General features: G+C 45.3%; 1 protein-coding gene across 1 annotated transcript in view; it reads left to right on the top strand.

The window, feature by feature from the left end:
• Window positions 1-589: 589 nt before the first annotated feature.
• The window catches only part of LOC138675302 (matrin-3-like), a 61,387-nt gene continuing 37,333 nt past the window's right edge, over window positions 590-24,643 (top strand). Inside the window, exon 1 of the mRNA XM_069763389.1 lies at window positions 590-725. The gene's annotated coding sequence lies outside the window, so the exon portion shown is untranslated. The remainder of the gene's footprint in view (window positions 726-24,643) is intronic.

Below are 24,643 nucleotides of genomic sequence, written 5' to 3'. Positions count from 1 at the left end.
GGCTGATGCCAGGAGGCGAGGAGATTTGCAGGCCTCCATTCCAGCGGTTGATGGACCCGAGTCCATAACGCTGGATGAGACCTAGTCACTCACATATTTTTAACCCCATCCTGGCCCTTTACAATCCAGTTTAATGGGGTCTGGACCCTATTTTACTGGATTTTGCAAAAAAAAAAAAAAAAAAAAAGATATTTTTGTAAAATAAAAAAAATAATAATAATAATAATTTGAAGTGAATTGAATTTGCCTCAAAGCGATTTTACTCAGATGGTGAAATACAGCACAACATATCGAAGAATAACAACGACAACACCAGAGTTTTCATCAGTGGTTTTATTAAGCTATACTTTTAGTTTACAGTTTTGCATCTATATTTTTTCTTTCATTATTCAACTGCTCTTTTCTTTTCCTTTATTTTATTTTTTTACATTTTATCCTTTTTTCCCCCCATTTTATCCTTTTCCCCCCTCATTTTATCCTTTTATTTTTTTTCCCCCTCGCAATAGAGTTCACGTTGCTAAAGTAACGCAGTTGTAAACAGTCACTTCCGGTTTCTGCTGCATACTATCTTGCCATCTGGACGTGAACTCTATGATCTTCGCTTTTTTGTTCCTATTCTCGCCCGGAACCGGAAGTGGTGAAAACAAACCGTTTTCGTCGTCTGCGGAGGTTCGTGGTCCTGACGACGTGAGAGCGGTGTGTGCGGGGCACGGAGCGGAACACCGGTGAGGAGGAGGCGGGAGACTTTTGAGCGTTTTTTCTCCTTAGAAACGGAGCTGCTTCTTATCAGCAGAGAGCTACGTCAGTCGTCCATTATGGCGCTCGCGCTCAGTAATGGCGCCCGGGCCTGCTGCGTGTCTTTGTGGTGACACTGTATCTCTCGTGTGTTCTCTCACTGGAGCCTGGATATTTTACCTTGTATCCTACCATATAACACCACAGATATGGAATAGACATTATGGGATGGAATAGACATTATGGGATGGAATATGAATGTCCTGTGCAACTGAGGCATGGAATATTCTACTATATCATTGTCTAAGGGTCACTTCCATCTGTCTGTCTGTCCTTCTGTCACAGTTATTCATTAGCTGATTGGTCTCGCCAGCTGCCTGTCATGGCTGCCGTGACCAATCAGCGACGAGCACAGTCCGGAAGAAAATGGCGGCTCCTTACTCCCCACAGTCAGTGCCTGTCGCCCGCATACTTTCCTCCGGTCACCGCTAATACAGGGTTAATGCCGCCGGTAACGGTCCGCGTTATACCGCGGGTAACGCACTCAGTTACCGCTGCTATTAACCCTGTGTGTCCCCAACTTTTTACTATTGACGCTGCCTATGCGGCATCAATAGTAAAAAATGTAATGTTAAAAATAATTTTAAAAAAACCTGCTATACTCACCCTCCGTTGTCGGTCACGCCGGCTGCCATCTTCCGTTGCAGGTTCCGGTGGCAAACATGGTATGGGAGAAGGACCTGCCATGACGTCACTGTCATGTGAACGCGACGTCAACACAGGTCCTGCGCTGATACCAACCCTGGGACCGGAAGCTGCCGTGGACTACAAGGGGCCCTCGGAAAGGTGAGTATATGTTTATTTTTTATTTTTTAACCCCTTTCTGCCATCAGACGTACTATTGCGTCCATGGGGGGTGGGCCCTACTTCCCAAGGACGCAATAGTACGTCATATGCGATCGGCAGCGCTCACGGGGGGAGCGGCGCCGATCGCGGCCGGGTGTCAGCTGCCTATCGCAGCTGACATCCGGCACTATGTGCCAGGAGCGGTCACGGACCGCCCCCGGCACATTAACCCCCGGCACACCGCGATCAAAGATGATCGCGATGTGCCGGCGGTGCAGGGAAGCACCGCGCAGGGAGGGGGGCTCCCTGCGGGCTTCCCTGAGCCCCCCGCAGCAACGCGATGTGATCACGTTGCTGCGAGGGTCTTGCCGCCCTCCCTCCCTGCTCCAGGTCCCGGATCCAAGATGGCCGCGGATCCGGGTCCTGCAGGGAGGGAGGTGGCTTCACAGAGCCTGCTCAGAGCAGGCACTGTGAAGGCTGCAGCGCTGCATGTCAGATCAGTGATCTGACAGAGTGCTGTGCAAACTGTCAGATCACTGATCTGTGATGTCCCCCCCTGGGACAAAGTAAAAAAGTAAAAAAAAAAATTTCCAAATGTGTAAAAAAAATTAAAAAAAAATATTCCTAAATAATGAAAAAAAAAAAAAAAATATTCCCATAAATACATTTCTTCATCTAAATAAAAAAAAAAAAAAACAATAAAAGTACACATATTTAGTATCGCCGCGTCCGTATCGACTCGCCCTATAAAACTGGCACACTAGTTAACCCCTTCAGTAAACACCGTAAGAAAAAAAAAAAAAAAACGAGGCAAAAAACGACGCTTTATTATCATACCGCCGAACAAAAAGTGGAATAACACGTGATCAAAAAGACAGATATAAATAACCATGGTACCGCTGAAAGCGTCATCTTGTCCCGCAAAAAACGAGCCACCATACAGCATCATCAGCAAAAAAATGAAAAAGTTATAGTCCTGAGAATAAAGCGATGCCAAAATAATTATTTTTTCTATAAAATAGTTTTTATCGTATAAAAGCGCCAAAACATAAAAAAATGATATAAATGAGATGTCGCTGTAATCGTACTGACCCGAAGAATAAAACTGCTTTATCAATTTTACCAAACGCGGAACGGTATAAACGCCTCCCCCAAAAGAAATTCATGAATAGCTGGTTTTTGGTCATTCTGTCTCACAAAAATCGGAATAAAAAGCGATCAAAAAATGTCACGTGCCCGAAAATGTTACCAATAAAAACGTCAACTCGTCGTGCAAAAAACAAGACCTCACATGACTGTGTGGACCAAAATATGGAAAAATTATAGCTCTCAAAATGTGGTAACGCAAAAAATATTTTTTGCAATAAAAAGCGTCTTTCAGTGTGTGACGGCTGCCAATCATAAAAATCCGCTAAAAAACCCGCTATAAAAGTAAATCAAACCCCCCTTCATCACCCCCTTAGTTAGGGAAAAATAAAAAAATGTATTTATTTCCATTTTCCCGTTAGGGCTAGGGTTAGGGCTAGGGTTAGGGCTAGTCTTAGGGTTAGGGTTAGGGCTAGGGCTAGGGCTAGGGTTAGGGCTAGGGTTAGGGCTAGGGTTAGGGCTAGGGTTAGGGCTAGGGTTAGGGTTAGGGCTAGGGTTAGGGCTAGGGTTAGGGTTAGGGTTAGGGCTAGGGTTAGGGCTAGGGCTAGGGTTAGGGTTAGGGCTAGGGTTAGGGTTGGGGCTAGGGTTAGGGCTAGGGTTAGGGCTACAGTTAGGGTTGGGGCTAAAGTTACAGTTAGGGTTTAGATTACATTTACAGTTGGGAATAGGGTTGGGATTAGGGTTAGGGGTGTGTCAGGGTTAGAGGTGTGGTTAGGGTTACCGTTGGAATTAGGGTTAGGGGAGTGTTTGGATTAGGGTTTCAGTTATAATTGGGGGGTTTCCACTGTTTAGGCACATCAGGGGCTCTCCAAAAGCGACATGGCGTCCGATCTCAATTCCAGCCAATTCTGCGTTGAAAAAGTAAAACAGTGCTTCTTTCCTTCCGAGCTCACCCGTGTGCCCAAACAGGGGTTTACCCCAACATATGGGGTATCAGCGTACTCAGGACAAATAGGACAACAACTGTTGGGGTCCAATTTCTCCTGTTACCCTTGGGAAAATACAAAACTGGGGGCTAAAAAATAATTTTTGTGGGAAAAAAAAGATTTTTTATTTTTACGGCTCTGCGTTATAAACTGTAGTGAAACACTTGGGGTTCAAAGTTCTCACAACACATCTAGATAAGTTCCCGGGGGGGTCTAGTTTCCAATATGGGGTCACTTGTGGGGGGTTTCTACTGTTTAGGTACATTAGGGGCTCTGCAAACGCAATGTGACGCCTGCAGACCATTCCATCTAAGTCTGCATTCAAATGGCACTCCTTCCCTTCCGAGCCCTCCCATGCGCCCAAACAGTGGTTTCCCCCCACATATGGGGTATCAGCGCACTCAGGACAAATTGGACAACACATTTTTGGGTCCAATTTCTCCTGTTACCCTCGGGAAAATACAAAACTGGGGGCTAAAAAATAATTTTTGTGGGAAAAAAATTTTGTTTTATTTTTACGGCTCTCCATTATAAACCTCTGTGAAGCCCTTGGTGGGTCAAAGCGCTCACCACACATCTAGATAAGTTCCTTAGGGGGTCTACTTTCCAAAATGGTGTCACTTGTGAGTGGTTTCTACTATTTAGGTACATTAGGGGCTCTGCAAACGCAACATGGCGTCTCATCTCAATTCCTGTCAATTTTGCATTGAAAAGTCAAACGGCGCTCCTTCCTTTCCGAGCTCTCCCATCCGCCCAAACAGTGGTTTACCCCCACATATGGGGTATCAGCGCACTCAGGACAAATTGTACAACAACTTTTGGGGTCCAATTTCTTCTCTTACCCTTGGAAAAATAAAAAATTGGGGCGAAAAGATAATTTTTGTGAAAAAATATGATTTTTTTATTTTTACGGTTCTGCATTATAAACTTCTGTGAAGCACTGGGTGGGTCAAAGTGCTCACCACACCTCTAGATAAGTTCCTTAGGGGGTCTACTTTCCAAAATGGTGTCACTTGTGGGGGGTTTCAATGTTTAGGCACATCAGTGGCTTTCCAAACGCAACATGGCATCCCATCTCAATTCCTGTCAATTTTGCATTGAAAAGTCAAACGGCGCTCCTTCCCTTCCGAGCTCTCCCATCCGCCCAAACAGTGGTTTACCCCCACATATGGGATATCAGCTTACTCAGGACAAATTGTACAACAACTATTGGGGTCCAATTTCTTCTCTTACCCTTGGAAAAATAAAAAATTGGGGGCGAAAAGATAATTTTTGTGAAAAAATATGATTTTTTATTTTTACGGTTCTACATTATAAACTTCTGTGAAGCACTTGGTGGGTGAAAGAGCTCACCACACCTCTAGATAAGTTCCTTAGGGGGTCTACTTTCCAAAATGGTGTCACTTGTGGGGGGTTTCAATGTTTAGCCACATCAGGGGCTCTCCAAACGAAACATGGCGTCCCATCTCAATTCCAGTCAATTTTGCATTGAAAAGTCAAATGGCGCTCCTTCGCTTCCGAGCTGTGCCATGCGCCCAAACAGTGGTTTACCCCCACATGTGGGGTATTGGCGTACTCAGGACAAATTGTACAACAATGATTGTGGTCCATTTTCTCCTGTTACCCTTGGTAAAATAAAACAAATTGGAGCTGAATTAAATTTTTTGTGAAAAAAAGTTAAATGTTCATTTTTATTTAAACATTCAAAAAATTCCTGTGAAGCACCAGAAGGGTTAATAAACTTCTTGAATGTGGTTTTAAGCACCTTGAGGGGTGTAGTTTTTAGAATGGTGTCACACTTGGGTATTTTCTATCATATAGACCCCTCAAAATGACTTCAAATGAGATGTGGTCCCTAAAAAAAAAATGGTGTTGTAGAAATGAGAAATTGCTGGTCAACTTTTAACCCTTATAACTCCCTAACAAAAAAAAATTTTGGTTCCAAAATTGTGCTGATGTAAAGTAGACATGTGGGAAATGTTACTTATTAAGTATTTTGTGTGACATATCTCTGTGATTTAATTGCATAAAAATTCAAAGTTGGAAAATTGCGAAATTTTCATAATTTTTGCCAAATTTCCGTTTTTTTCACAAATAAACGCAGGTACTATCAAAGAATTTTTACCATTGTCATGAAGTACAATATGTCACGAGAAAACAATGTCAGATTCACTGGGATCCGTTGAAGCGTTCCAGAGTTATAACCTCATAAAGGGACAGTGGTCAGAATTGTAAAAATTGGCCCGGTCATTAACGTGCAAACCACCCTTGGGGGTAAAGGGGTTAACCTGTGACAAACCTGGCTGGGCAATATACTATGTGACTGGGCAATATACTATGTGACTGGGCAATATACTACGTGGCTCTGTGCTGTATACTACGTCACTGGGCAATATATTACATGGCTCTGGGCAATATACGAGGGGCGATCCAAAAGTAATGATCGGTTATTTCTATTGCACACAGAAATTAAAATAAAATGTTTTCTTCCTTCTTAGGTGCCCACTAGTCCAGGAAAAAAAAATCACTTAAATAGACCACGATTCCCGGGAGCTACATTCATTTGAATATGAACTGCCGAGGAGTGAACATAAAAATGGAAAAAAACGAGCTCAGAGCTGTCATCAAATACCTCTGCTTGAAAAAAGTGACTACCAAAGACATACACAGTGACTTGGTGGAAACATTGGGGGACTGTTCTCCTCCATATTCCACAGTTGCACGCTGGGCCAAGGAATTTAAGCTGGGAAGAACATCGACGGAAGATGAACATCGTGAAGGACGCCCATCCACGTCCCTCAATGAAGAAAACGTGAAAAAAGTTGAAGAAGTTGTATTGGCAGATGGAAGAGTGACTATCAGGCATGTAGCTGAGGTTACAGGGATCTCATATGGCAGTATTCAAAGAATCCTTGCAAAAGAATTGCATATGAGAAAGGTCTCCGCGCGTTGGGTGCCAAAAAATGTTAACCGACGAGCAAAAGAAGAAATGAGTTGACCTTTCAATAGCAAATCTCGAAAAGTTCCAAGCAGACAAGGAAATTTTTTTGTCACGTTTTTTGAAAATTGACGAGACCTGGATTCACCACTTTGATCCCGAAACTAAACAATCGATGACGTGGAAACGAGCCGACGAACCAACGCCGAAGAAATTCAAAGTGTCAAGCTCAGCAGGGAAGGTTATGGCTTTCAATTTTTGGGACGCTGAAAGAATTATTATGGTGGACTATTTGGAGAAGGGAGCCACTATTACGGGCTCCTACTACGCAGAACAAATAAGATTGCGGGAGGCTATCAAGGAGAAAAGGCGTGGCAAACTGCGGGCTGGAGTGCTGTTTCACCAAGATAACACGCTGGCTCACAAAGCTGCAGTTGCCAAGGCTGCCATGCAAGAAGCGGGCTTTGAACTGGTGGAACACCCCTTCCCCCCCCCCCCCATTCACCAGATCTAGCCCCCAGTGACTTCTTTCTCTTTCCTCGGCTCAAGGAACACCTCCGGGGCAAGAAATTTGACGACAATAGCGACATAACCGCTGTTGGGGATTTTTTTGAGGGTCAAGATCAAGAATTTTTTTCGAAGGGAATTCTAAGTTTAGAAAAGAGATGGACTAAATGTATAGACTTGTTAGGAGACTATGTAGAAAAATAAAAATTTTTTTTGACTATATTCATTGTGTTTAGTATTGTGTTTAGTATTGATTATCATTACTTTTGGATCGCCCCTCGTACTGCGTAACTGGGCAATATACTACGTGGCTCTGCGCAATATACTATGTGACTGGGCAATATACTACGTACCTGGGCAATATACTACGTGGCTCTGTGCAATATACTACGTCACTGGGTAATATACTACGTGGCTCTGCGCAATATACTACGTCACTGGGTAATATACTACGTGGCTGCGCAATATACTACGTAACGGCAATATACTACGTTGCTGCGCAATATACTACGTCACTAGGCAATATACTACGTAACTGGGCAATATACTACATGACTGGGCAATATACGACGTGGCTGGGCAATATACGATGTCGCTGGGCAATACAGGTCCTTCTCAAAAAATTAGCATATAGTGTTAAATTTCATTATTTACCATAATGTAATGATTACAATTAATCTTTCATATATTATAGATTCATTATCCACCAACTGAAATTTGTCAGGTCTTTTATTGTTTTAATACTGATGATTTTGGCATACAACTCCTGATAACCCAAAAAACCTGTCTCAATAAATTAGCATATCAAGAAAAGGTTCTCTAAACGACCTATTACCCTAATCTTCTGAATCAAATAATTAACTCTAAACACATGCAAAAGATACCTGAGGCTTTTATAAACTCCCTGCCTGGTTCATTACTCAAAACCCCCATCATGGGTAAGACTAGCGACCTGACAGATGTCAAGAAGGCCATCATTGACACCCTCAAGCAAGAGGGTAAGACCCAGAAAGAAATTTCTCAACAAATAGGCTGTTCCCAGAGTGCTGTATCAAGGCACCTCAATGGTAAGTCTGTTGGAAGGAAACAATGTGGCAGAAAACGCTGTACAACGAGAAGAGGAGACCGGACCCTGAGGAAGATTGTGGAGAAGGACCGATTCCAGACCTTGGGGAACCTGAGGAAGCAGTGGACTGAGTCTGGTGTGGAAACATCCAGAGCCACCGTGCACAGGCGTGTGCAGGAAATGGGCTACAGGTGCCGCATTCCCCAGGTAAAGCCACTTTTGAGCTACAGAGAAGCAGCACTGGACTGTTGCTAAGTGGTCCCAAGTACTTTTTTCTGATGAAAGCAAATTTTGCATGTCATTCGGAAATCAAGGTGCCAGAGTCTGGAGGAAGACTGGGGAGAAGGAAATGCCAAAATGCCTGAAGTCCAGTGTCAAGTACCCACAGTCAGTGATGGTGTGGGGTGCCATGTCAGCTGCTGGTGTTGGTCCACTGTGTTTCATCAAGGGCAGGGTCAATGCAGCTAGCTATCAAGAGATTTTGGAGCACTTCATGCTTCCATCGGCTGAAATGCTTTATGGAGATGAAGATTTCATTTTTCAGCACGACCTGGCACCTGCTCACAGTGCCAAAACCACTGGTAAATGGTTTACTGACCATGGTATTACTGTGCTCAATTGGCCTGCCAACTCTCCTGACCTGAACCCCATAGAGAATCTGTGGGATATTGTGAAGAGAAAGTTGAGAGACGCAAGACCCAACACTCTGGATGAGCTTAAGGCCGCTATTGAAGCATCCTGGGCCTCCATAACATCTCAGCAGTGTCACAGGCTGATTGCCTCCATGCCACGCCGCATTGAAGCAGTCATTTCTGCCAAAGGATTCCCGACCAAGTATTGAGTGCATAACTGAACATTATTATTTGTTGGTTTTTTTGTTTGTTATTAACCCCTTTACCCCCAAGGGTGGTTTGCACGTTAATGACCGGGCCAATTTTTACAATTCTGACCACTGTCCCTTTATGAGGTTATAACTCTGGAACGCTTCAATGGATCCTGGTGATTCTGACATTGTTTTCTCGTGACATATTGTTCTTCATGACAATGGTAAAAATTATTTGATAGTACCTGCGTTTATTTGTGAAAAAAACGGAAATTTGGCGAAAATTATGAAAATTTCGCAATTTTCCAACTTTGAATTTTTATGCAATTAAATCACAGAGATATGTCACACAAAATACTTAATAAGTAACATTTCCCACATGTCTACTTTACATCAGCACAATTTTGGAACCAAAATTTTTTTTTGTTAGGGAGTTATAAGGGTTAAAAGTTGACCAGCAATTTCTCATTTCTACAACACCATTTTATTTTAGGGACCACATCTCATTTGAAGTCATTTTGAGGGGTCTATATGATAGAAAATACCCAAGTGTGACACCATTCTAAAAACTACACCCCTCAAGGTGCTCAAAACCATATTCAAGAAGTTTATTAACCCTTCTGGTGCTTCACAGGAATTTTTTGAATGTTTAAATAAAAATGAACATTTAACTTTTTTTCACAAAAAATGTAATTCAGCTCCAATTTGTTTTATTTTACCAAGGGTAACAGGAGAAAATGGACCCCAAACATTGTTGTACAATTTGTCCTGAGTATGCCAATACCCCACATGTGGGGGTAAACCACTGTTTGGGCGCATGGCAGAGCTCGGAAGCGAAGGAGTGCCATTTGACTTTTCAATGCAAAATTGACTGGAATTGAGATGGGACGCCATGTTTCGTTTGGAGAGCCCCTGATGTGGCTAAACATTGAAACCCCCCACAAGTGACACCATTTTGGAAAGTAGACCCCCTAAGGAACTTATCTAGAGGTGTGGTGAGCACTTTGACCCAACAAGTGCTTCACAGAAGTTTATAATGTAGAACCGTAAAAATAAAAAATCATATTTTTTCACAAAAATTATCTTTTCGCCCCCAATTTTTTATTTTCCCAAGGGTAAGAGAAGAAATTGGACCCCAAAAGTTGTTGTACAATTTGTCCTGAGTACGCTGATAGCCCATATGTGGGGGTAAACCACTGTTTGGGCGGATGGGAGAGCTCGGAAGGGAAGGAGCGCCGTTTGACTTTTCAATGCAAAATTGACAGGAATTGAGATGGGACATCATGTTGCGTTTGAAGAGCCACTGATGTGCCTAAACATTGAAACCCCCCACAAATGACACCATTTTGGAAAGTAGACCCCCTAAGGAACTTATCTAGAGGTGTGGTGAGCACTTTGACCCACCAAGTGCTTCACAGAAGTTTATAATGCAGAGCCGTAAAAATAAAACAAAATTTTTTTCCCACAAAAATTATTTTTTTAGCCCCCAGTTTTGTATTTTCCTGAGGGTAACAGGAGAAATTGGACCCCAAAATTTGTTGCCCAATTTGTCCTGAGTGCGATGATACACCATATGTGGGGGGAACCACTGTTTGGGCACATGGGAGGGCTCAGAAGGGAAGGAGTGCCATTTGAATGCAGACTTAGATGGAATGGTCTGCAGGTGTCACATTGCGTTTGCAGAGCCCCTAATGTACCTAAACAGTAGAAACCCCCCACAAGTGACACCATTTTGGAAAGTAGACCCCCTTAGGAACTTATCTAGATGTGTGCTGAGCGCTTTGACCCACCAAGGGCTTCACAGAAGTTTATAATGGAGAGCCGTAAAAATAAAACAAAAATTTTTTCCCACAAAAATTATTTTTTAGCCCCCAGTTTTGTATTTTTCCGAGGGTAAAAGGAGAAATTCGACCCCACAATTTGTTGTCCAATTTGTCCTGAGTGCGCTGATACCCCATATGTGGGGGGGAACCACTGTTTGGGCGCATGGGAGGGCTCGGAAGGGAAGGAGCTCCATTTGGAATGAGGACTTAGATGGAATGGTCTGCAGGTGTCACATTGCATTTGCAGAGCCCCTAATGTACCTAAACAGTAGAAACCTCCCACAAGTGACACCATTTTGGAAACTAGACCCCCTAAGGAACTCATCTAGATGTGTTGTGATAGCTTTGAACCCCCAAGTGTTTCACTACAGTTTGTAACGCAGAGCCGTGAAAATTAAAAAAAAAAATCTTTCCCCCCAAAATTATTTTTTAGCCCCCAGTTTTGTATTTTCCCGAGGGTAAGAGGAGAAATTCGACCCCAAAAGTTGTTGTCCAATTTGTCCTGAGTACGCTGATACCCCGTATGTTGGGGGAAACCAACGTTTGAGCGCATGGCAGAGCTCGGAAGGGAAGGAGCGCCATTTGGAATGCAGACTTAGATGGAATGGTCTGCAGACGTCACATTGCGTTTGCAGAACCCCTAATGTACCTAAACAGTAGAAACCCCCCACAAGTGACCCCATATTGGAAACTAGACCCCCCAGGGAACTAATCTAGATGTGTTGTGAGAACTTTGAACCCCCAAGTGTTTCACTACAGTTTATAACGCAGAGCCGTGAAAATAAAAAATCTTTTTTTTTCCCACAAAAAATATGTTTTAGCCCCGAGTTTTGTATTTTCCCAAGGGTAGCAGGAGAAATTGGACCCCAAAAGTTGTTGTCCTATTTGTCCTGAGTACGCTGATACCCCATATGTTGGGGTAAACCCCTGCTTGGGCACACGGGAGAGCTCGGAAGGGAAGAAGCACTGTTTTACTTTTTCAACGCAGAATTGGCTGGAATTGAGATCGGACGCCATGTCGCGTTTGGAGAGCCCCTGATGTGCCTAAACAGTGGAAACCCCCCAATTATAACTGAAACCCTAATCCAAACACATCCCTAACCCTAATCCCAATGGTAACCCTAACCACACCTCTAACCCTGACACACCCCTAACCCTAATCCCAACCCTATTCCCAACCGTAAATGTAATCTAAACCCTAACTGTAACTTTAGCCCCAACCCAAACTGTAGCCCTAGCCCTAACCCTAGCCCTAACCCTAACCCTAGCCCTAGCCCTAACCCTAGCCCTAACCCTAACCCTAACCCTAGCCCTAGCCCTAATGGGAAAATGGAAATAAATACATTTTTTTAATTTTTCCCTAACTAAGGGGGTGATGAAGGGGGGTTTGATTTACTTTTATAGCGGGTTTTTTAGCGGATTTTTATGATTGGCAGCCGTCACACACTGAAAGACGCTTTTTATTGCAAAAAATATTTTTTGCGTTACCACATTTTGAGAGCTATAATTTTTCTATATTCTGGTCCACAGAGTCATGTGAGGTCTTGGTTTTTGCGGGACGAGTTGATGTTTTTATTGGTAACATTTTCGGGCACGTGACATTTTTTGATCGCTTTTTATTCCGATTTTTGTGAGGAAGAATGACCAAAAACCAGCTATTCATGAATTTCTTTTGGGGGAGGCGTTTATACCGTTCCGCGTTTGGTAAAATTGATGAAGCAGTTTTATTCTTCGGGTCAGTACGATTACAGCGACACCTCATTTATATCATTTTTTTTATGTTTTGGCGCTTTTATACGATAAAAACTATTTTATAGAAAAAATAATTATTTTTGCATCGCTTTATTCTCAGGACTATAACTTTTTTATTTTTTTGCTGATGATGCTGTATGGCGGCTCGTTTTTTGCGGGACAAGATGACGTTTTCAGCGGTACCATGGTTAGTTATATCTGTCTTTTTGATCGCGTGTTATTCCACTTTTTGTTCGGCGGTATGATTATCAAGCGTTGTTTTTTGCCTCGTTTTTTTTTTTTTTTTCTTACGGTGTTTACTGAAGGGGTTAACTAGTGGGCCAGTTTTATAGGTCGGGCCGTTACGGACGCGGCGATACTAAATATGTGTACTTTTATTGTTTTGTTTTTTTTATTTAGATAAAGAAATGTATTTATGGGAATAATATTTTTATTTTTTTTTTCATTATTTTGGAATATTTTTTTTTATTTTTTTTTTACACATTTGAAATTTTTTTTTTTACTTTTTTACTTTGTCCCAGGGGGGGACATCACAGATCAGTGATCTGACAGTTTGCACAGCACTCTGTCAGATCACTGATCTGATAGGAGTGCAGGCTGCTTCACAGTGCCTGCTCTGAGCAGGCTCTGTGAAGCCACCTCCCTCCCTGCAGGACCCGGATCCGCGGCCATCTTGGATCCGGGGCTGGAGGGAGCAGGGAGGGAGGTGAGACCCTCGCAGCAACGCGATCACATCGCGTTGCTGCGGGGGGCTCAGGGAAGCCCGCAAGGAGCCCCCTCCCTGCGCGGTGCTTCCCTGTACCGCCGGCACATCGCGATCATCTTTGATCGCGGTGTGCCGGGGGTTAATGTGCCGGGGGCGGTCCGTGACCGCTCCTGGCACATAGTGCCGGATGTCAGCTGCGATAAACAGCTGACACCCGGCCGCGATCGGCGGCGCTCCCCCCGTGAGCGCTGCCGATCGCATATGACGTACTATTGCGTCCTTGGGAAGTAAAGCCCACCCCACATGGACGCAATAGTACGTCTAATGGCAGAAAGGGGTTAAAAAACACTTTTATTTGATTGGATGGGCGAAATATGCTAATTTATTGAGACAGGTTTTTTGGGTTATCAGGAGTTGTATGCCAAAATCATCAGTATTAAAACAATAAAAGACCTGACAAATTTCAGTTGGTGGATAATGAATCTATAATATATGAAAGTTTAATTGTAATCATTACATTATGGTAAATAATGAAATTTAACACTATATGCTAATTTTTTGAGAAGGACCTGTATATGACGTGGCTCTGTGCTGTATACTACGTGGACATGCATATTCTAGAATACCCGATGCGTTAGAATCGGGCCACCATCTAGTCCCATATAAACAGGTGAATGTTATATTGTCTGTGCTTGGTAGGTGGGGAATGAACATGGAATATATGTAGTTAATAGGGGAATGAACACATTCCATTTAAAAGGGAGTATATTCTATGATTGTTAGGTGAGGACAGACCATGGAATATACTGTTCACATTCTGTTTACTCATTGATCTTAGCGGTCTAGTGTCAGGGAGATCACAGCGTGGTAAACATTGCAGTGATGTTCTAAAGGTACCTTCACACTGAGCAACTTACCAACGAGAACGACAACGATCCGTGACGTTGCAGCGTCCTGGATATTGATCTCGTCTTTCACACGCAGCAGCGATCAGTATCCCGCTGTGCCATCGCTGGTCGTAGCTGAAAGTCCGGAACTTTATTTGGTCATCAGGTCGGCGTGATTTGTCATGTGTGACAGCAAAAGCAACGATGCCTGCAATGTTTTTTCATGGAGCGAACAACCAGCGAGAACGATAAGTACGTCACTGGATTGCTCCTGCATCGTTCTGCTGTTGCCGTGTTTGACGTCTCCTAGCAACCTAAACAGCGACGCTGATGCGATCTATATCGCTGCAGCGTCGCTCAATGTGACGGTACCTTAAAGGGAACCTGTCACCTGAATTTGGCGGGACCAGTTTTGGGTCAAATGGGCGGAGTTTTCAGGTGTTTGATTCACCCTTTCCTTACCCGCTGGCTGCATGCTGGCCGCAATATTGCATTGAAGTTCATTTTCTGTCCTCCGTAGTACACGCCTGCGCAAGGTAATCTTGTCTTGCGCAGGCGTGTACTACGGAGGACAGAGAATGAACTTTAATCCAGTATTTAGGCCAGCATGCAGCCAGCGGGTAAGGAAAGGGTGAATCAAACACCTGAAAACTCCGCCCATATGACCCAAAACTGGTCCCGCCAAATTCAGGTGACAGGTTCCCTTTAAAGACTGTGTGAAATTTTGGGCCCCCTATGCTTCTTTTGTACGCTGCTTAAACACACCTGCGGTGCGGGGTTATGAGCCGCAGCATGTCAATTTCTCTTGTGGCATGTCTTCTGTCCTGAATTTCCATATAGACTTGCATTAGATGCGGTAAATACGCAGTTAAAAAAGCACATGCGGTGTAAGTGCGCTTACGGTGTTTTACCAGGTGCTTGGTTCATAGGTCACTCAGTCAGGCTGTGCTCTGCGAGAATGGTGATTACGTCAGTAATGTTACTGACAAATTCGCTTTTATAAGGGAGCCTCAGAGCAGATCTAAATCTTTAATATTTTAAAGGATTCTTTCAGGACTTTTTCTTGGCTGCTCTGTTGACGGGGTGCTACTGCCGATGTCATGCCGATTGATAGTCGACTCCCTGCAGTAAGGCAGTAACGCCCCGCTAACAGCAGTACATCGCTGAGCCTAATCGCTGGTGCCAAGTTGTGAAGCAAGGAGGGAAGAAAGCGAGCTGCAACCTCCAAATAGTTTGGATGGGTTCTGTGTTACCTGACATCAGCTTGTTGCGTCACGTAAGCCCTGCGCCCAATCACCGCTGGTGTCACTGTGGACGTCTTCGAACGTATAAGCAATCAGGAGGCAACTAACCTTCCGTTAATTACTTATCCATCTGAAGGTGGGGGCAGTGACACCAGCGGTGATTGGGCACAGGGCTAACATGAGAACAACCTCACGTGAGCCCCTGGAACACCAGTTCCAACACCGCTGGAACAGCACCGGCATGGAAGGTGTTTTTTTTATGTTAACTTGGCCAAACATGGGGAACGAGAAGAGGTTGTCCAAGTAGTGGCCGACTTCTTTAACCCCTCTGTGACCTTGGACGTACTATCCCGTCGAGGTGCCCTGGGCCTATCTGACCCTTGACGGGATAGTACGTCCTGCCCTTTAATGCGATACCGCGACTTAAGTCGCGGTGATCGCATTAAAATTCCGACGCCATCTCACCTGGGGGGAGATGGCCTCGGCATCCAGGGCATTGTCGCCGCCCACCCGCCCTCTCGATCGCTGTGATTGGCTGTTCAATTCTGAACAGCCAATCACAGCCATTCTCATTGTTTCAGCCAATCGGAGCGGCTGAAACAATGAGGTCACAGGCTAGGATCGAGTACCGATGTACTCGATCCTAGGTCCGGTGCCTGGCAACGCCAGGCACCGGCAAGAACAGCCCGGATTGGCGCGATCGCCGATCGCATCGATCGCGCCAATCGCAGGGCACCGCGCGGTATTACCGCGCTGTGCCCTGCCGGAACCTGCGTGGATCGGTGCTCTAATAGCACCGATCCTAGGATAGGACACAGTGCAGGCCCAGCAGGGCCTGCAGGAGCCGATTGGCGCGATCGATGTCATCGTCGATCGCGCCAATCACAGGGCGCAGCGGCGATCACTCTGTGACCGCTCTGTGCCCTGCAGGTGACCTGGCTGTGACCTGCCTAGGATGGCGCGAACAGATCCGATCCTAGGCAGGTCACAGCCAGGTCACCAGGAAAGCTCTGATTGGTGGGATCGATGTTATGGTCGATCCCACCAATGACAGGTCACAGCAGCAGCATGACCGCTCTGTGACCTGTCTGTGTCACCTGCCTGACCTGTGTATGACCGCTCTGCAGGGTCCTCATTCTAGCTGAGGATTCCTACAGAGCGGTCATACTGCTGGATCTCCCTGCTGGATTTTGTGCCTGGATCTCCCTGCCGTGCTGGGTATTGTGGTGCCACAGCAGCCTGTAGCACCACAATCCCTGCTAAAGAAAGAAGACAACTAAACGTAAGTTTTATCCCTGATCCCTGCCCAATCCCCGTTCATCCACCCCAATCCCCGTTCATCCACCCCAATCCCCGTTCATCCACCCCAATCCCCCCTTCCCCCTCTTTTTACCCCCTCCACCCCCATTTGTGCCGCCTCCGTGCGCACATTTAGTAGCCGCCGAGCGTTGATTGGTGACGCAGTTCACCGATCAACGCTCGCGCTCGCTTTTTTTCCCTCGCCCCCGTTGCGCCAACTCCGTACACACATTCCGCAGCCGCCAAAGTTTGATAAGTGACGCAGTTCACTTATCAGAGTTTGTGCCTGCCGTTTTCCTTTTTTTTTTTTCACCCCCCTTTTGCGCCACCTGACTACAACCGTACGTTTTGATCACTGATCCCTGCCCAATCCCCACTTCCACCCCCATCTCCCTTCCCCCTCTTTTTACCCCCCTTTGCACCTCCTTCCGTGCGCCCATTTAACAGCCGCCGAACGTTGATTGGTGACGTAGTTCACCGATCAACGCTCGCGCTCGCTTTTTTCCCTCACCCCCGTTGCGCCAACTCCGTACACACATTCCGCAGCCGCCGAAGTTTGATAAGTGACGCAGTTCACTTATCAGAGTTTGTGCCTGCCGTTTTCCCTTTTTTTTTTTTTCACCCCCCTTTTGCGCCACCTGACTACAACCGTACGTTTTGATCACTGATCCCTGCCCAATCCCCACTTCCACCCCCATCTCCCTTCCCCCTCTTTTTACCCCCCTTTGCACCTCCTTCCGTGCGCCCATTTAACAGCCGCCGAACGTTGATTGGTGACGCAGTTCACCGATCAACGCTCGCGCTCGCTTTTTTTCCCTCACCCCCGTTGCGCCAACTCCGTACACACATTCCGCAGCCGCCAAAGTTTGATAAGTGACGCAGTTCACTTATCAGAGTTTGTGCCTGCCGTTTTCCTTTTTTTTTTTTCACCCCCCTTTTGCGCCACCTGACTACAACCGTACGTTTTGATCACTGATCCCTGCCCAATCCCCACTTCCACCCCCATCTCCCTTCCCCCTCTTTTTACCCCCCTTTGCACCTCCTTCCGTGCGCCCATTTAACAGCCGCCGAGCGTTGATTGGTGACGCAGTTCACCGATCAACTCTCGCGCTCGCTTTTTTCCCTTCAGCCTTTTTGCGCAACCTCCGTACACACATCCCGCAGCCGCCAAACTTTGATAAGTGACGCAGTTCTCTTATCAGAGTTTGTGCCTGCCTTTTTTTTTTTTTTACAGGTTTTTCTTCTCCTTTTAGCATTTTCTTTTCAGATAAGTTTGCACAAATCACTATCCCCCCACACATACACATACAGTTATCAATAAAGTGCACCCAATCACCATATTCACACAAAAATGTCCCGCTCGTCCCGTTCGTCCCAACAGCGCTATTCATTGGAGGAGGCATATGCTTTCCTTGCCTCCGACACTGATAGCGAGGGAGAGGATCCCACTTTTCTTCACTTTTCTGATTCTTCATCCTCTTCCTCCTCCTCCTCCTCTTCCTCCTCCTCCTCCTCTTCCTCCTCGGGTCCTGCGGAACCACCACGCAGACGCCCCAGGACAGAAGATGAGGCAGCCCCCACCACTCCTGAACCAGCGCTCCCCACTGCGGAACCCACATGGACCTCGCCCCCCGAAAATTACGAGCCACTGATTCCTGATTTTGTGGCAGAATCAGGAATCAAGTTTGACACCACGGGCCTCACAGAAACAGACTTTTTCAAAGTCTTTTTCTCTGAGGATTTTATTAACCTCATGGTGGAGCAAACTAATTTGTATGCTCGTCAATTTTTGGAGCAAAACCCCGGTACATCATTTTCCAACTGGTCTCCTGTAGACGCAGTTGAAATGATGCAGTTTTGGGGCCTGGTCCTCCACATGGGGATCGTGAAGAAGCCAGAAATGCGGCAATATTGGAGTGTAGATGTTTTATATAACACTCCAGTATTCCGAATGGCCATGGTTCGGAGACGTTTTGAGGCCATCCATAAATTCCTGCATTATTCCGATAATGCACAGTGTCCCGCACGAGATGACCCCAACTTTGACCGTCTGTTCAAAGTTCGGCCGGTCATCGAACACTTCAACAAAAAGTTTTCTGAAGTGTACGTGCCCAAAAGGGACATCTGCGTGGATGAGTCCTTGGTCCATTTTAAGGGGCGGCTCGGATTCCGTCAATACCTGCCCAACAAAAGGGCCAGGTACGGAATCAAACTCTACAAGCTGTGTGAGAGTGCCTCAGGGTACATCCACAGGTTTAGAGTGTATGAAGGGAAGGACAGCAGGATTGAACCCCCTGAGTGTCCTCCTGTCCTGGGAGTGAGTGGGAAGATCGTGTGGGATTTGGTGCACCCACTGCTGGATAAAGGTTATCACCTCTATACTGATAACTTTTATACCAGCATCCCACTCTACAAATCCCTCTCTGCGCGAGGTACCGCAGCCTGCGGTACTGTGCGCAAAAATCAGAGAGGCCTCCCAAAGACGCTACTTCGGCAGATGCTCAGAAAAGGTGAGAGCAAGGCCCAATGTAGCGACCACCTGCTGGTGGTCAAGTACAAGGACAAGAGGGATGTCCTTCTCTTGACCACCATACATGGTGATGGCAGAGCCCTCAGCACTGTACGGGGTACCTCTACACAGGTCTGCAAACCGGACTGTGTACTGGGCTACAACAAAAGCATGGGGGGGGTTGATCTCTCTGATCAACTCCTCCAACCATACAGTGCTTTGAGAAAGGCCAAGGTGTGGTACAAAAAGTTGGCCGTCCACATCGTACAAATGGCAATGCTCAACGCTTTCCTGCTGTTACGATGTGCACGCCACACCGATACGTCGTACCTTCAGTTCCAGGAGGTAGTGGTTAAGGCCCTGATATTTGGTACTCCGGAAGGAGAGGGCCCCAGTACTTCCGGAACTGAAGGTGCTCGTATCGTACCAGGCCAGCATTTTCCGGGGGTGGTCCCGCCAACCGGCAGAAAAGGTAAGCCGCAAAAAAGGTGCCGAGTGTGTTACAAAAGGGGAATACGCAAGGACACCATTTATCAATGCGACACCTGCCCCGAAAAACCTGGCCTGTGTATGAAGGATTGCTTCAGATTGTACCACTCCTCCATGCACTACTAATTTACTTTACAAGAAAGCGTACATTAGTTCCAAAAAGGGGGCACATCTAGATAAGTTCCTTGGGGGGGGTCTAGGTTCCAAAATGATGTCACTTGTGGGTTTTTTTTACTGTTTAGGCACATCAGGGGCTCTGCAAACGGAACATGACGACCGCAGACAATTTCTGCATTCCAAAACGTCACAACTTCCCTTTCGAGCCCCAACGTGTGCCTAAACAGTTTTTTCCCACATATGGCGTACCAGCGTAATCAGGACAATTTGGACAACAACTTTTGATGTCCAATTTCTCCTGTTACCTTTGGGAAAATTAAAAATTGGGGACTAAAATATCATTTTTGTGGGAAAAAATAGGATTTTTTATTTTCACGCCTGGGCATTATAAACTTTAGTGAAGCACGTGGGGGTTCAAATTTCTCACCACACAACTAGATAAGTTCCTTAGGGGGTACAGTTTCCAAAATGGGGTCACTTGTGGGGGGTTTCTACTGTTAGTCACATCAGGGGCTCTGCAAATGGAACATGATGCCAGCAGAACATTCCATCAAAGTCTGCATTCCAAAACGTCACTACTTCCCTTTCGAGCCCCAACGTGTGCCCAAACAGTAGTTCCTCCCCACATATGGGGTATCAGCGTACTCAGGACAAATTGGACAACAACTTTGGGGGTCCAATTTCTCCTGGTACCCTTGGGAAAATTAAAAATTGGGGACTAAAATATCATTTTTGTGGGAAAAAATAGGATTTTTTATTTTCACACCTGGGCATTATAAAGTTTAGTGAAGCACGTGGGGGTTCAAAATTCTCACCACACAACTAGATAAGTTCCTTAGGGGGTACAGTTTCCAAAATGGGGTCACTTGTGGGGGGTTTCTACTGTTTAGTCACATCAGGGGCTCTGCAAATGGAACATGATGCCAGCAGAACATTCCATCAAAGTCTGCATTCCAAAACGTCACTACTTCCCTTTCGAGCCCCAACGTGTGCCCAAACAGTAGTTCCTCCCCACATATGGGGTATCAGCGTACTCAGGACAAATTGGACAACAACTTTTGGGGTCCAATTTCTCCTGGTACCCTTGGGAAAATTAAAAATTGGGGACTAAAATATCATTTTTGTAGGAAAAAATAGGATTTTTTATTTTCACGCCTGGGCATTATATACTTTAGTGAAGCACGTGGGGGTTCAAAATTCTCACCACACAACTAGATAAGTTCCTTAGAGGGTCTAGTTTCCAAAATGGGGTCACTTGTGGGGGGTTTCCACTGTTTAGGCACATCATGGGCTCTCCAAACGCGACATGGCGTCCGATCTCAATTCCAGCCAAAGTTAGCTTGAAAAAGTCAAACGGCGCTCCTTTCCTTCTGAGCCCTGCCATGCGCCCAAACAGTGGTTCCCCCCAAATATGGGGTATCAGCGTACTCAGGACAAATTGGACAACAACTTTTGGGGTCCAATTTCTCCTTTTACCCTTGAGAAAATAAAAAATTGGGGACTAAACGATCATGTTTGTGGAAAAAAATAGGAATTTTTTTTTTCACGCCAGGGCGTTATAAACTTTCGTGAAGCACTTGGGGGATAAAAGTGCTCATGACACATCTAGATAAGTTCCTTAGGGGGTCTAGTTTCCAAAATGGGGTCACTTGTGGGGGGTTTCCACTGTTTAGGCACATCAGGGGGTCGCCAAACGCGACATGGCGTCCGATCTCAATTCCAGCCAAAGTTAGCTTGAAAAAGTCAAACGGCGCTCCTTTCCTTCTGAGCCCTGCCATGCGCCCAAACAGTGGTCCCCCCCCACATATGGGGTATCAGCGTACTCAGGACAAATTGGACAACAACTTTTGGGGTCCAATTTCTCCTTTTACCCTTGAGAAAATAAAAAATTGGGGACTAAACGATCATGTTTGTGGAAAAAAATAGGAATTTTTTTTTTCACGCCAGGGCGTTATAAACTTTCGTGAAGCACTTGGGGGATAAAAGTGCTCATGACACATCTAGATAAGTTCCTTAGGGGGTCTAGTTTCCAAAATGGGGTCACTTGTGGGGGGTTTCCACTGTTTAGGCACATCAGGGGGTCGCCAAACGCGACATGGCGTCCGATCTCAATTCCAGCCAAAGTTAGCTTGAAAAAGTCAAACGGCGCTCCTTTCCTTCTGAGCCCTGCCATGCGCCCAAACAGTGGTCCCCCCCACATATGGGGTATCAGCGTACTCAGGACAAATTGGACAACAACTTTTGGGGTCCAATTTCTCCTTTTACCCTTGAGAAAATAAAAAATTGGGGACTAAACGATCATGTTTGTGGAAAAAATAGGAATTTTTTTTTTCACGCCCGGGCGTTATAAACTTTCGTGAAGCACTTGGGGGATAAAAGTACTCATGACACATCTAGATAAGTTCCTTAGGGGGTCTAGTTTCCAAAATGGGGTCATTTGTGGGGGGTTTCCACTGTTTAGGCACATCAGGGGGTCGCCAAACGCGACATGGCGTCCGATCTCAATTCCAGCCAAATTTAGCTTGAAAAAGTCAAACGGCGCTCCTTTCCTTCTGAGCCCTGCCATGCGCCCAAACAGTGGTCCCCCCCCACATATGGGGTATCAGCGTACTCAGGACAAATTGGACAACAACTTTTGGGGTCCAATTTCTCCTTTTACCCTTGAGAAAATAAAAAATTGGGGACTAAACGATCATGTTTGTGGAAAAAATAGGATTTTTTTTTTTCACGCCCGGGCGTTATAAACTTTCGTGAAGCACTTGGGGGATAAAAGTGCTCATGACACATCTAGATAAGTTCCTTAGGGGGTCTAGTTTCCAAAATGGGGTCATTTGTGGGGGGTTTCCACTGTTTAGGCACATCAGGGGGTCGCCAAACGCGACATGGCGTCCGATCTCAATTCCAGCCAAATTTAGCTTGAAAAAGTCAAACGGCGCTCCTTTCCTTCTGAGCCCTGCCATGCGCCCACACAGTGGTCCCCCCCCACATATGGGGTATCAGCGTACTCAGGACAAATTGGACAACAACTTTTGGGGTCCAATTTCTCCTTTTACCCTTGAGAAAATAAAAAATTGGGGACTAAACGATCATGTTTGTGGAAAAAATAGGAATTTTTTTTTTCACGCCCGGGCGTTATAAACTTTCGTGAAGCACTTGGGGGATAAAAGTGCTCATGACACATCTAGATAAGTTCCTTAGGGGGTCTAGTTTCCAAAATGGGGTCATTTGTGGGGGGTTTCCACTGTTTAGGCACATCAGGGGGTCGCCAAACGCGACATGGCGTCCGATCTCAATTCCAGCCAAATTTAGCTTGAAAAAGTCAAACGGCGCTCCTTTCCTTCTGAGCCCTGCCATGCGCCCAAACAGTGGTCCCCCCCCACATATGGGGTATCAGCGTACTCAGGACAAATTGGACAACAACTTTTGGGGTCCAATTTCTCCTTTTACCCTTGAGAAAATAAAAAATTGGGGACTAAACGATCATGTTTGTGGAAAAATAGGATTTTTTTTTTTCACGCCCGGGCGTTATAAACTTTCGTGAAGCACTTGGGGGATAAAAGTGCTCATGACACATCTAGATAAGTTCCTTAGGGGGTCTAGTTTCCAAAATGGGGTCATTTGTGGGGGGTTTCCACTGTTTAGGCACATCAGGGGGTCGCCAAACGCGACATGGCGTCCGATCTCAATTCCAGCCAAATTTAGCTTGAAAAAGTCAAACGGCGCTCCTTTCCTTCTGAGCCCTGCCATGCGCCCACACAGTGGTCCCCCCCCACATATGGGGTATCAGCGTACTCAGGACAAATTGGACAACAACTTTTGGGGTCCAATTTCTCCTTTTACCCTTGAGAAAATAAAAAATTGGGGACTAAACGATCATGTTTGTGGAAAAAATAGGAATTTTTTTTTTCACGCCCGGGCGTTATAAACTTTTGTGAATAACTTGGGGGATAAAAGTGCTCATGACACATCTAGATAAGTTCCTTAGGGGGTCTAGTTTCCAAAATAGGGTCACTTGTGGGGGGTTTCCACTGTTTAGGCACATCAGGGGGTCGCCAAACGCGACATGGCGTCCGATCTCAATTCCAGCCAAATTTAGCTTGAAAAAGTCAAACGGCGCTCCTTTCCTTCTGAGCCCTGCCATGCGCCCAAAAAGTGGTTCCCCCTCACATGTGGGGTATCAGCGTACTCAGGATAAATTGGACAACAACTTTTGAGGTCCATTTTCTCTTTTTACCCTTGGGAAATTAAAAAGATTATTGCTGAAAGATCATTTTTGTGACTAAAAAGTAAAATGTTAATTTTTTCCTTCCATGTTGCTTCTGCTGCTGTGAATCACCTGAAGGGTTAATAAACTTCTTGAATGTGGTTTTGAGCACCTTGAGGGGTGCAGTTTTTAGAATGGTGTCGCTTTTGGGTATTTTCTGCCATATAGACCCTTCAAAATGACTTCAAATGTGAGGTGGTCCCTAAAAAAAATGGTTTTGTAAATTTGGTTGTAAAAATGAGAAATTGCTGGTCAAATTTTAACCCTTATAACTTCCTTGAAAAAAAAAAGTTTGTTTCAAAAATTGTGCTGATGTAAAGTAGACATGTGGGAAATGTTATTTATTAACTATATTGTGTCACATAACTCTCTGGTTTAACAGAATAAAAATTCAAAGTTGGAAAATTGTGAAATTTTCAAAATTTTCGCCAAATTTCCGTTTTTTTCACAAATAAACGCAAGTTATATCGAAGAAATTTTAGCACTATCATGAAGTACAATATGTTACAAGAAAACAATCTCAGAATCGCTAAGATCCGTTGAAGCGTTTCGGAGTTATAACCTCA

This window comes from Ranitomeya imitator, chromosome 4 (genome assembly GCF_032444005.1).
Source record: "Ranitomeya imitator isolate aRanImi1 chromosome 4, aRanImi1.pri, whole genome shotgun sequence".
Lineage (NCBI taxonomy): Eukaryota > Metazoa > Chordata > Amphibia > Anura > Dendrobatidae > Ranitomeya > Ranitomeya imitator.
This window is presented reverse-complemented; position numbering and strand designations above follow the sequence as displayed.